Here is a 10,483-nt window from a genome sequence, read left to right as displayed (position 1 = left end):
TTCTGCTCAGTCTCCCTGACTGGGCAAGGAGAATAGTTGCAGGAAACAAACTTCCCGTGTCTGACACCAAGGCTCAAAGTCAGGCAGAGTCGCCACTGCTTTGTGTGTGCAGAAAGCCTTATTGTGCGGCTGGGGTCTGGTAGTTTCTATGTCGCTGCTGCGGGGGTGGCAGGAGCCCCGCAGGGGAAGGGGATTGGCCTTGTGACTCACAGAAATCTGCGGCCGGGTGCCTGGAGTCCTGGTATCCCTGGGTCTGCAGCTGTGGTGGCAGATCTTCTACCAGAGTGGCTGTAGGGTCCTGGTTTGCTTCCGAGACCAGACTGGGTGGTGGCAAGGCTGGGATCCTAGTCTCAAGCTGTTCTTTTCTTCAAGATGGCGTGGTCTCTGTGCCACAGGTGTCCTCCCCGGAGTGTTTGCGGCGGCCGCGGGGTTTTGCCATCTAAGACTGCCCAGATTGGCAGCCACCTGGAAGAATTGCAGGGTCTAACTGTCCCTATTTCACTCACACACACATCCACACACTTCCACACACACCTCTATCTCTCCCTCACTCTCTCACACACTCTCCCTCCCTACCTTCCTGCCGGTCGCCATCTTGCCTCCTGATTGGTCAGTTTCTATGCCAGTCAGTGTCAAAAGCTCCATCTCCTAGGCAGCCATTGGCTCCCCACAGCACCCACATTTGGTTATGATTGGTCGGTGTCCATGCCAGTCAGCGTCAGAAGCTTTGCCTTCTAGGCAGCCATTGGTTCTTCACAGCACGCACATTTGGTTCTGATTGGTCAGTTTCTATGCCAGTCATTGTCTCCGGGCCTATCTCCAGGCCTGATCAGAGAGGTGGGGCTGATCAGCAGCCCCTGTGGAGGCCCAGAGAGAAACAGAGGCACAGATGCTGGCAAAGCCCGGAGAGAAAGAGAGAGGCAATGGCTGATCAACAGCTGCCACAGAGGCTGCGGATCAGACCCTGCCTCTCTCTCCAGGCCTCTATCAGGGCCTGATCTGCAGCCCCCTCAGCAGTCAGTGCTGGGTCACCATGGCAACCCAGCACTGACTGCAGGACTGACTTACAGTGTTCAGTCGAGCCTTCGGTTGGTTGTTACGGACCCTGGGTTTTTATATATTTGGATACCTACCATCCTATATAATAAAAGGCTAATATGCAGACTGAATGGCAGAACAACCGAATAACTGAACAACCGGTCGCTATGACGTGAACTGACCACCAGGGGGCACACACAGAACATGGCAGGCATCGGTCATGGCGGGATGGTGGAGCAGGTGAGTGGGGGCGCCAGACCAAGGTGGAGCACTGGTTGCTGTCATTGGGGCGAGCCTCTGGTGGTTACTGAAAATTCTTTCCTCCCGCACACTGTGGTCCCACCCGGTACTCACACCTGCTGCTGGCACTGGCCCCACTCGCACCCACTGCCAGCGCTGGAGCTACTGCTCACATCCAGTCAGTGCCCTGCACCATTCCCGATCGCTTGGTGCCATCAGCGGGTGTGAGCAGCAGCTGCCAGCCCTGATCGCCCCTGAGAGCTTCTCCACTACCCCCTGTTCCTGAGGGGCGATCGGGGAAGCAGCCGCCACTCACACCCACTGATGGCACTAGCCTCGCTCTCACTTGCTGCTGGCGCTGGTCCCAATTGCTCCACACCATCAGCAGGTACAAGCGGGGCAGATGCCGTCAGTGCATGGGAGTGACGGCGGTGGGAGCGGGGCTCCTGGCAGACAGGGGATTGGGGGCCATGGTGGGAGGGGCCAGGCTGGGGCGCGGAGGATGGGCCGAGACCTGCCCCTGTGCCCACTGCAGCCTCACAGCCCACAGTTCCTTTAAAGGTGCGTGAATTCGTGCACTGGGCCCCTAGTTTGATTATAAGAACTTAGGTACTTGCTGAAGAATAATAAAACCATATGATCACATACAAAAACTGTTACATGTATATTCACAGCAAGTTTATTTGTAATAGAATAAAAATAATCCAAATGTCTGTAAGGTTCAAGGCACAGGAAATGGGAGTTGGAGACCAAGGCATGTTAAAGAGGAGGTTTATTCCGCACTAACGAGTGAGATTCATTACTGAGGAGGGTAGAAAGACCACGATTAGAGGAGGGGGAGGAGGAGAAGAAGGAGGACCTCAGCCAGGCTGCCTCGCAGACTGGGAGAGACAGCCACACGTGCAGCGGTGAACACGCCTTTTGAGGGGAGGAACAGGAAGGGGTTGGGCCCAGGGCTCTCGGCATGTGCTGATTGGTGGTTGAATGTCTTGGGGATGTCCCAGCGCAGACGCCGGTTACGTCATACTCCACCCACCAGTTGGGGGGAGGGAGGATCTATCATTCCAGGCTTTTGGTGATATTAAAAAAAATTGAGAGTCCGGGAAAGGTCAGGGGGTGAAGGTCCGTTTTCCGTAGCTACTTCCTGCTGAGAGGGGGCATCGTTAGGGGCGTCTATCCGGGGTCTCAAGGATTCTGGTACTATGTTCTGAATTCAAGGCCAGATAGATCTCTCCCACCTTCTGGTTGGTGAACGACTGCATTCTCTTTTGCAAAAAAAACTAGTGAAACAGCGCATGAGACAGGGGCCAAGGAGCAAAAATAAAGGAATAGATACCAGTGGGCCTAATGATGGGAGGAGCCATGGGGTAAGTGAGCGGAAAAACAGGGAGTGTTTTCTGGTTGGTGAAGTCTCGAGAGCGATCCTGTTGAGTCACTTGGGAGGTAAAAGCTGGTCCTGAGGCTGCCACAAGCGTCACTTGTCTGGTTTTGCTGCTTTTCTGGGCCTGGAGCTGAAATATAACCTGGGGGTAAGGTTCTTGAGGAGGACTGAGTCCCCCAGGTGGAGGGCTGGTCCTCGGGAGTCTTGGTAGGCTGGTTCTGGCCTAAGCAGAAACCTGTCAGTGTGTTCCCGGAGCTTAAGAAGGTGGGGCTCCTTGGTGTAGCCTGGATTCTGGTCAGGGCCATGGGCAGGAGGTCCAGCCAGGAGCTGTGAATTTCTGAAAAGAGTTTAGTTAGATGGTCTTTAAGGAGGCTGTTGATCCTCTTGATCTTACCCAATGATTGTGGGCAGTAGGGTATGTGCAGTTTAGTTAAGTCAGGATTAGAGAGAGGAAAATCTGAGAGTGCCGCCCGAGGTTGAGTGAGGGCCTCTGATGACCTTGGGACAGGAGTGTGTTGCCGCAGGTTGGGTGGAGGCAGCGGGAAGGACAGTGGCCGGGTTCAGGGCTGGGGACTGGGTTAGGGAGATGTCAGGACTCTCGAGGAACAGGAGATGGAGTTCCTGCATGCAAGAGGGGGCAAGGAGAGATAAGGATCAGTGGGACAGAAGATCCTGTAGTCTATGGGTGGAGAAGACCTGTAAGGGTTGCTGGAGAAGAGTGCTGGGTTCTAACGAGCATTGTCGGAGGTCTCTGGGTAAGGCCTGGCCAAGCAGATGAGGACTGTCTCTGAACCTCTGGGGCAGGACTGTCCAGGTGAGTGGGTCCTTTTACAATTCTTCTCAACAGTTAACTTTAGAACTTCCTTTTTTCTTTCTCCTTCCTTCCTTCCTTCCTTCCTTCCTTCCTTCCTTCCTTCCTTCCTTCCTTCCTTCCTTCCTTCCTTCCTTTTTCTTTCTTTCTTTCTTTCTTTCTTTCTTTCTTTCTTTCTTTCTTTCTTTCTTTCCTTTCTTTCTTTCAACATACCTTCCATTAAATATTTCTAAACATGTCTAGAAATTAATGTTTCAGTATTGTATGCTATTTAAAATATTTAGAAAAGGCAGGGGGAGGAAGGAACAGGCCCTGAAGCCTGTTTCCAGGCCTCTAACTGCATGAAATTTCAAAACTGCCACTTTCTTCCTAGAGATAAAGATCTAAGTTTCTGATAAGCCTGTGCCAGCAAGAAAGTTGTTCTCTAGGAAGGGTGGAGTGGGGGAGAGGGTGGGGTGAGAAGGCGCTGAGGCCAGACCAGTTTTCAGAGCATTAAAAGGTGATTTGCCATCAATACCCATGACCGAGATCGTGGAAGGGAAGAGTGGCCCAGAGAAAAGAGGGCAAGACAGAGAAGATAGCCCCCATATCAATCAGGAAGGAGACCTGCTTACCTGCTATTGATCGTTACCCTGGGCTCGGTGAGGGTGATGGGGGTCATCGAGTCTGGGCATCTTCAGTCTTCGGCCAGTCTTCAGTCATGGCCAGTGATGGATCATGACCTGGAAGGGTGGCCCCTCTACGCTGAGACGCCAGTCACTTTTCCAGGGGCAGTCACTTTTCCTGCATGCCAGGCAGGGCTTGGTTGGAGCCAGGGGCCAGGGCACTGCTTTGCCCAGTGCCTTCATTTCTGCACTTGAAGCATCTTCCAGGTGGCATTTGTCCTCTTGTTGCACCCCCACCACGCACAGTCCCCTTTGGACCATGCATGGCTGCCGTCGGCCTCAGAGCTGCTACCAAGGCTTGAGTTTGCAGATTCACCTTTTTTCGAAGGCGGGCTTACTCTGCCTGCTCCTCATGGGCATTAAAACCTTAAAGGCCGTATTCGGATATTGGACCTGAGTCTGAGAAGGCGTTACGGGAGGGGGTGGCGGAGCAGGCGGTGGGCCATGGACAGGAGGAAGAGGGGGAGCGCGGCGGCAGGTGGCCACACCAGGCCGGGCCTGCAGGGGCAGGCTGTAGGAGGTCTCAGTAACTATTTAGAGAGGGGTTAGACTTGCTGTTTCAAGATGGCGGCCCCCATGGGAATGGCAGGCCATGTGGCCAGAGAGGGGCGGGACTTGCCGTGTCAAGATGGCGGCCCCCATGGGAACGGCAAGCCATGCGGCCAACATGGTGGCTGCTCACAATACACAAGGGAAGAGCAAACCAAAACAGAAATCTCACTTAGCTGTTTGGAGCAGCTGGTGGGACGGCGGGCGGGTGGCTCTCGTGCTGTGCGGCGGCCTCTGGTTGGCTCGTGGCCTGAGGTGGCGACTGTGGCTCCCACAGCGGCGGCTGCTGGCCAGGAAAGGGGCGGCCACAGTGAAGGAGGAGGAGGAGGAAGAGAAGGAACAGAAGGTGGGGTGGCAGGAGCAAGAGGGGTGGAAATGAGAGATTGGCTGGGTCGAAAGAGTCAGAAGACAGAGAGAGGCTGAGGACCAGTTTGAGGGGGTTTATCATGAGCTAGAGAACCTGGGCTGTGGAACAGAAGGAGCAGAGGGAGGGACGGGAGCGCAGATAGAAAAAGGCTTGGACATATGGGACCTCGGTCCACTTCCCGGCTCGTTGGCAGAAATTACTGAGGTCAGTTAGGATGTTGAAGTTGAAAGTCCCGTTCTCGGGCCATTTTGATCCATGGTCCAATTCATACTGAGGCCATGCCACATTACAGAAGTAAATGAGGCATTTAGGACGCAGATCCTGGGACAGACCTAGCTTAGCCAGATTGGTAAGGAGACACCCTAGAGGTGTCTTAGGGTCCGATTTGGATTTTTGATTGCCCATACTGAAACCTAGGGTCAGTAGTGGAGGCCCAAGGACCGGTGTCCCAATCGTTGAGCCAAGGCTATGGACGGGGAACCCGAGGGACAGCAGGGGACATCTCCCCTACCCCCTGGGGTCCAGAGTGAGGCCCAAAGGCCGGAGAACCGATGGGGGCAGGAACGTCTTCGCTGCCTCCCCAGGTTTGGAACCCCTCCTGGAGGGGCCCAGAAGGCAATCTCTGATGCTGCTGCACTTTATGGACAGAGACGCCGGAAAAAACCGCCAAGAATAAGCACGGGCTGGGACTTACCGCTGACGCTGCCGAGCCGGGGGGAGGAGGCTGAAGGTCCTGAGCCACGAGGAGAGAAGAAGGGGGGCACACCGGACCGTGAAAGGTCAAAGGGGATGCTCGCACCCACCGGGTTTTCGGCACCAGATGTAAGGTTCGAGGTGCAGGATATGGGAGTCGGAGACCAAGGCATGTTAAAGAGGAGGTTTATTCTGTACTAACGAGTGAGATTCATTATGGAGGAGGGTAGAAAGACCAGATTAGAGGAGGGGGAGGAGGAGAAGAAGGAGGACCTCAGCCGGGCTGCCTCGCAGACTGGGAGAGACAGCCACACGTGCAGCGGTGAACACACCTTTTGAGGGGAGGAACAGGAAGGAGTTGGGCCCAGGGCGGAATGGGAAGGGGTGGGGGCCCAGGGCACTCGGCACGCGCTGATTGGTGGTTGAATGTCTCAGGGATGTCCCAGCGCAGACGCCGGTTACGTCATACTCCGCCCACCAGTTGGGGGGAGGGAGGATCTATCAATGTCCATTAACAGGTGAATAGATAAATTATATATACAAGGTGGGGCAAAAGTAGATTTATAGTTGTGAGTATATAAAACACAGTTTATTCTTGTATTATTTATTAATTATTATATAATTTTCCACACAAACAACTATAAACCTACTTTTGGCTCACTTTGAATGTAATAGAATAAAAATAAACAACTACTAATACACACACTACATAAATAAATATAAATAATAGTATACTGAGCTGCCCTGCAGCTTGTTTGGAGTAAGGTGTCCTTGTGGAAGGTGAACTCAGAGTCCCATTGTGTCAGGAGCGGCTCAATAACCTCCTCAGTACTGAGTGTGCATGTCACTTACTGGGTGGCCATGCCTGGTAAAGCTGTCAGAATGAGTATGTGATTCTTTTAAATGTTAAAATAAAGATATGTACATTAAAAAAAAATATAGGGTATCCCCCAAAATGTATATAGCTGATAGCTCAGTTTTGAAAATAAAATGTATTTCAATGAACACTGCCTTTATAATTATTCAAAGTACGTGCATACATTTTTTGGGGACACCCTATATTATGCCGAGTTAAAGAAGCCAGGCACACTTTATGCTTCTATTTAGGTAAAATCATAGAACAGACAAAACTAATCTATAGCGATGGAAAGCAAATAATGAGGGGCCGAGAGCTGTTAAAAGAGGCCAAAGCATTTCTTGGGGTGATGAAAATGTCCCATAATTTGATTATGATGGTTCCACAGGGGTAAACTCATTTTCAACATGCATCAAGCTTATACTTAAAATCAATGTTTTTCATTGGCATATAAATATGCCTCAGTTTAAAATAAACACATTAGTATAGGTAATGTGTTAAAGCAGTTTAGAGATGGGAGAGATCATTAGAGGTTGGCAGTTTGGAATGTAGAAATGTCAGGCCTGGCTAAATTCTTTGGAAGGCAGCTGAAGATGCTAAGAAATTAAACTAGTCTGGGAGTCAGATAATCCAGCTTTGAGGATGCTTTGTCTCATCTAAATTTGGTTTTATAGATGGTCAGGTACTGAAAGAACTTTCTCTGTTATGCTAAAGGTCAGTGAGCAGTGAGGAACTGTGTAAAATGGGAAGTTATTGGGTATGGTCAGAGGAAATTTAAAGAACATTTCCTAATAAATTGCAAACAGACTCTTAGAGGATACTCAAAGATGCTTGGCACTAAGCTGCTTTGAAAAGGTATCAGAGACTTTTCTCACCCTAAGAAAGGCTTCACAGTGGATTTGAAGATTTCTTTCATTTTGGCCAGAAAAAAGGCCGGGGATAGTCTAAAAGATTAATGTTAAAGCTGAAAATGTATGCTGCTGTTTTATTTCTTTCACTTGCCCAAAATGGTGTGTCACTTTTAATAAAAGTTACAGATTTAGAATTGTTTGATTCTTACTGTGTATGTTTCCTTTCTAAAGCATAAACAATGTTGCTCAAATTATTTGCTCTCTACAGGAAAGCCTTCTCTCCCCCCTCCTCTGTTATTACAATTTATTTATGTAACTCTTAATATTGAGATTCACATGCAATTATACAGAAACAATAAAGAAAGAAAGAAAGTGGAGGAGGGTGGGTGGGTGGGAAGTAATCAACCAGGAACCTTGTATACATATATGCATGGCCCATGGCCACAGACAATGGGGCAGTGAGGGCCTGGGGTGGGGGAGTGGGCAGGCTGGAGGCAGTGAATGGGGGGAAAAAGGGGACATATGTAATACTTTCAGCAATAAAGAATTATTTTTTAAAAAAGATTCTCTATATTGATCACACAGTTTCCCCCAGTGTTAACATCTTGGATAACTATCTATATATATAAAACCCTAATATGCAAATAGACCAAATGGTGGAACAACCGAACAACCGGTCGCTATGACATGCGCTGACCACCAAGGAGCACGCGCGGAACTTGGCGGGCATCGGCAGCAAGCGACAGAGCGTGGAACATGGCGGGCATTGGCCATGCCAGGATGGTGGAGGAGGTGAGTGGGGGCGCCGGACCAAGGTGGGGCACCAGGTGCTGTCATTGGGGCGAGCCTCTGGTGGTTACTGAAAATTCTTTGCTCCCATGTGCCACGGTCCCACCGAGCACTCACACCTGCTGCCAGTGCCAGTCCTGCTCGCACCTGCTGCCGGCGCCGGTCCCGCTCGCACCTGCTGCTGGCGCCAGTCCCAATCACTTTGCACCGTCAGCAGATGCGAGTGGGGCTGGCGTTGTCAGCGTGTGGGAGCGGTGGCGGCGGGAGCGGGGCTGCTGGCGGGAGGGGCCGGGTGCAGAGGATGGGCCGAGACCCGCCCATGTACCCAGTGCAGCCTCGCAGCCTATAGTTCCTTTCAAGGTGCATGAATTTGTACACTGGGCCCCTAGTCCTACATAACAAAAGGCTAATATGCAAATTGACCAAACTGCGGAATGACTGGTCACTATGACGCCCACTGACCACCAGGGGGCAGATGCTCAATGCAGAAACTGCCCCCTGGTGGTCAGTGCGCTCCCACAGCGGGAGTGCCACTCATGCAAAAGCTGGGCTCATGGCTGGTGAGTGCAGTAGTGGTGGCAGGAGCCTCTCCTGCCTCTTTGGCAGCACTAAGGATGTCCAACTGCCAGTGGAGTGGGCATAAGCCAGCAGTCAGACATCCCCCAAGGGCAGGCTGGGGCTGAGGGATCTCTCCCCTCCTCCCCCCCCCCCCCCGCCCTGCCACTGAGTGCAGAATTTCGTGTACTGGGCCTCTAGTAGTATATTGTAATATCAGACTGGAAAATTGACATTGAATATAATCCATCGACCTTATTCAAACTTCACAAGTTTAACACACTCATTTGAGACAGTGCATATATATGCATTTAATTCTGTGCAATTTTGTCACATGTGTAGATTTATGTCACTACCACTAGTCAGAATACAAAAGAGCCCCATCACCATAAAGATCCCTTATATAACCATATCCATTTCCCTACCACTCATCCTTACTGCTGTATATAACTCCTGGAAACCATTAATAAATCATTCATTTATGTAATTTCATCATTTCATGGCTGTTGCAGAAATGGAATTATATAGTATACAACATCTTGAGATTAATTTTTTTCACTCAGCATAATTCCCTGAGATTCATCCAAGTTGTTGTGTATGTCAATAGTTTGTTCATTTTACTGTTGAGTTATATTTCGTGGTATGGATGTACCGCAGTTTATCCATTCACCCATTGTAGGGCATTTGGATTGCTTCCCATTTTTGGTAACTGTAAGTAACACAGTTATGAACACTCATGTACAGGTTTTTATATAAACAAATTTCCATTTCTCTGGATAAATGCTGAAGTGGTCTTTGTGCTGTATAGTAAACACATGTTAAATTTTTTAAATTGCCAAACTGGTTTCCAGTGTAGCACAATTTTAAATTCCCACCAGCAATGTATATGTGATCCAATTTCTCTACACCCTTACAGCATTTGGTGTTGTCACTATTTTTTTATTTTATTTTAGCCATTCTGATAGGTATGTAGTGATAGCTAATTGTGGTTTAATTCACATTTCCTTAATAAAATTAAGCCTATAGATCAATTTGGCGAGAACTGATCTTTACTGTGTTGAACCTTCCAATCTATTAACATGATAATTCTCTCTGATTATTTTGTTTTGACCTCTTTTATCAGTATTTGAAATTTTCAGCCTACAGATAGTGTGCATGTATTGTAAGGCTTATACCCAAACGTTTCATTTTCTCTGGAGTGATTATAAATGTGTTTTAATTTTGGTTTTCACATGTTCACTGTTACTATATAGAAATAACATTGATTTTTGTGTTGGTCTTTTAGCCTGTGACTTTGTTGAAACCATTTTTAGGTGCAGAGTTTTATTTTTGTAGGATGATTGGGAGACCATCTGTTCTTAGGTTTTCCTTAATAAAAGTTTTAAAATCTTGAATTCTCTTTATTTGTTAAAAATCTACTTATATTTTCTATATCTTCTTGAGTCAGTAATTTTTTTCTTTTTAGGAATTTGCCCATTTAATCCAATTTATTTATTCTATAGGTATAAAGTTGCTATATTCTTTCTTGTTAATTCTTTTTATTTCTGTGAGGTTGGTAACAATGTTCCCTTATTTGAATATTTAAATATTAAAATATTTGAATATTTTATCATTTTCCTCTTTGACAATTAAAGAATCACAAATGTGTGATTTTTAAAATTATTTTAAAAAGAATAATAGTTATGGGT

The sequence above is a fragment of the Plecotus auritus genome (genome assembly GCF_963455305.1).
Source record: "Plecotus auritus genome assembly, chromosome: 3".
In the NCBI taxonomy this organism is placed as follows: domain Eukaryota; kingdom Metazoa; phylum Chordata; class Mammalia; order Chiroptera; family Vespertilionidae; genus Plecotus; species Plecotus auritus.
The sequence above is the reverse complement of the archived record's forward strand: the minus strand, read 5'-3'. Positions refer to the sequence as shown.